Below are 3,683 nucleotides of genomic sequence, written 5' to 3' on the forward strand. Positions count from 1 at the left end.
GTCCACGTTTTTAGACTTTTGAGACCAGCTAAACCCGCGAAACAGGTTTTTATGAATAAGGATAGTATCTATGTATGTCTGTATGTATATATGTATGTGAGCACGATATCTTTTGAAAAAATTCATCTATTAGATTGGCCTTTGGTGAATTCTTTGAATATTTAAAAATTCTATGCACGGAACGTTTTAAGGCCAACAACGCATGATATGAAAAAATGTCACGAAGATAAACGCTGCACACAAAAAATAATGAAAAATAAAAAAATTGTTAGACGAACAACACAAGCAACGAAAAAAAAACAACTAGACGAAAGTTGTTCATCCAAAAAGAGCTACACATTTCCTACTCGTAATTTTTCGAAAAGATACGCATTTTTTGTCTCCATTGCAAAAAATAACATTAAAAATAACAAAATGATTTTTTTGAAGAGTGAAACGGAAAAAAATTAAACGACAAAATTTGCTTACACAAAAAGTATTCATAAATTTTTTCCATTATGTGCATACTTATGTATATACCTTCTCATTATGGATGAGAATGTTTTAATTAATTATTTTTTGTAAGATCAAAATTTGAATTTTTGATTTTTCCTTAAACAAAATTCAAAAACTTGTTTAGACAATAAAAATACTTTTGTTCCAAAACAAATGCATATTACAAATAGTAATGATATAAATTTATTGAAATTATATATATATATTTTTCACCCTGGCTAAAAATAAAATTTAATGCAAAATCAGAAATAAATAATAAACTAAGCATTAAAAATAAGATTTGTACTTCATTTTGCAATATTTGAATTAACAGCCCAAAACCAAGATACAGAAATAAATATAATATACATTTGATATGTGTAATAGAGTTGAACATAATGTAGAAAAGTTCGCATATTCGACGAAATCAAGTGGGAAAAATGATATGCGTGACGAGAATGTGTTCGCTAAAGCCGAAGGAGCTTTAAAAAAAGAAAATGTATAATCGCCAAATGACAGTTGTCGATGCTTTGACCTTTAATTTGAAACTACTTGCGTACAAATGTGGGGTAAACACAATGACCGAGCCCGTGGCGCGAGGCGAATGCATCATCGAGCGCGCAGCGCGAGAACCAACAGTCGCGCGACTTAGGCGCGCTCAAATTTGCGAGCGAAGCGATCTGCGCGAGATTAGAGTGTGCCCGCGCAGTCGACAGATATTATTATAGATAGATATTACTATAGATTATACATGTATTAATTTTAGTTCGTACCTTGTGTCCTTTTTCAAAAAAATTAATTTTTTTAATTTCAATGTTGTTTTTTACGATTAAAGCAAAAACTAAGTGTCCTGTCAAAAATTATGCATACAAAATTTTAATGAATTTTCGGTATTTTTTGGAAGAGTAACTTTTGTCTATTTGTTTTTTTTCATACCTTGTGTCGTTTCTCAAAAAATTAATTTTTCTATTTTTACTGTTTCTGACAAATAAAACCAAAACTGAGCATTCCACAAAAAATAAATACGAAAAATTTGTAGCTCTTTTTGGGATAAAGAAGTTTTGTCTCATTCTTTCTTTTTTTGTACCTTGTGCGATTAGTCCAAAAATGTAATTTTTACATTCTCACCCTGATGAGAAGGTATTGGTTTTATGTAAAATTTGACTTTCTCGGTTTTCATCAAATCCCCTTGTTTATAGACCCCCTGAGTCAGAAAAGAACGATTTTTACGAATGTGCCTGTCTGCAGTTTGTAGTCTGTATTCTGTAGGCCCGATAACTTTTAAAAAATTGATAAGATTGGATTCTGCTTTGGCACACTTTTTCAAGGCCTAAAAAGAAAGAACGAGTTAGTAAACCAGCTATTTTGGATGACAATTCAAAAAGTAAGCGCATTAAAAAAATTTTTGAACTAAATTTTTTCAAGAATTAAAAATTCTATGTACGGTTATTCATAGTACTCAGAAACTCAAACAATTGATCCTTGTAACTTGTTAAACTATGAAAGTCACGAAAAAAATGAATAATTTAAAATTGCGCGCGCTAAAAAGAGCTACAAATTTTTATTAATTATTTCTTATAGGATGCGCAGTTTTTGATTTATGAGTAAAAAACCATAAAAATAAAAATTTTAATTTTTTTAAAAACGACACACGCTATGAAAAAGATCTGTCGCGTCGTGGGCACATTCTCATCGCGCGTGGCTCGCTTCGCTCGCAAGTTTGAGCGCGCCTAGGCGCGCAACGGTTGAATCTCGCGCTTCGCGCTCGGATATTTATTCGTTACATTTGGAATGCTTGAATAAAACTAAGTCAAAAAGATCTCTTTCAGATAGCAGTATTTTAATGCGTCTTCATATTCTGATTTGTCTACTCAATTAAGTATAGGCAAAGATTAAGTTTCTCAAAGCTCTATAGGCTTTGAGGTACACATTCTCATCGTGACACTCGCGCTGCGCGCTCTATTTCCGATAGACATTTGTAAACAGGTTTTGTTGAATTTTTTTATCTCGTAAATTTGGTCATTTTTCCACACATTTTTATTTTTTTTTATTTCCAATGTTATTTTTCACGAATAAAACGAAAAGTACGCGTCCTATCAAGAAATGATTCTAAACGAAATCGTAGATCTGCTTTTGGACAACAATTTTGGTTGATTCGTCATTTTTCGTATCCTACATAGTTTGACCACAAAATGGAGTTTTTTATTCTTCCTTATTGATACTGTAGATACGCGCACGTACAATTTTCAAATTAAAAAAAAAGTGGTCTGAAAAATTTTCAAAATGGGCTCACTTTTTGAATTTTTATGAAAAATGACTGGCTAACAATCTCGTCCTTTCTTTTAGGACCTAAAAAAAGTGTATCAGAGATGGATTTGATGTGTTTACTTTTTCAAGAGCTATCGTGTTTATGTACAGACAGACAGAAAGACACACGCCATCGTAAAAACCTGATTTTCGGATTCAGAGAGTCTCGAAACGTAGAGATCCGTGGAAAATCAGTGGTGTCAAATTTCGGACAATTCTAATACACCAAATTCTCGCTTTCAGTCATCCCGTTCTCAACCTTCCTAGAAAAGCTGGCTCATGCAGTTTCTCAGGGGAGTACGGCGAGAGCGGTTGCGGCATTATATATATATATATACAGGGTGGACACGCTGGGGCTTACATACATGGCGATCTGAATGCTACCCGAATTGCACAATGGCAGGGTAGAAGTCTTTATACAGGGGTATTTTCATGTTTCGCGCCTTTAAAATTGCATTCGGATCGGACATTCGGCAAAGTCCGTGTATCTTCGGATCAAGTTTATCATAGTTTCCATGGTTGCGTTCGAAACTTCAAATAAATACAAGTATCAAAACAACATAGGTTATATTACATAGTAATTACAAATAATAAAAGTGTTTAATTAATAATGAAGTGAGACATGTGACCTGAGAAGTAGACGTCAGTTTTCTTCTGTGCCAATAATATTATGATATAGCTGCTGACTGACATATACTATAAAATGGTAACAATATTCTGCGATTTTGGTGGGCGAAGAGTGAATTGTGTTTAACGCTTATTTGCGGCATGAAAAAGGTATGTTATAAATAAACAGGATATTTTTTAAATAAAGTGAATAAAATATTACATGCGAAAACTTTCAATTGACATTACTTGCAATTCCTTGCAGTGATTTGGGTGAAAAGGAGAATCCGAACATA

Source organism: Belonocnema kinseyi, chromosome 8 (genome assembly GCF_010883055.1).
Source record: "Belonocnema kinseyi isolate 2016_QV_RU_SX_M_011 chromosome 8, B_treatae_v1, whole genome shotgun sequence".
Classification (NCBI taxonomy): domain Eukaryota; kingdom Metazoa; phylum Arthropoda; class Insecta; order Hymenoptera; family Cynipidae; genus Belonocnema; species Belonocnema kinseyi.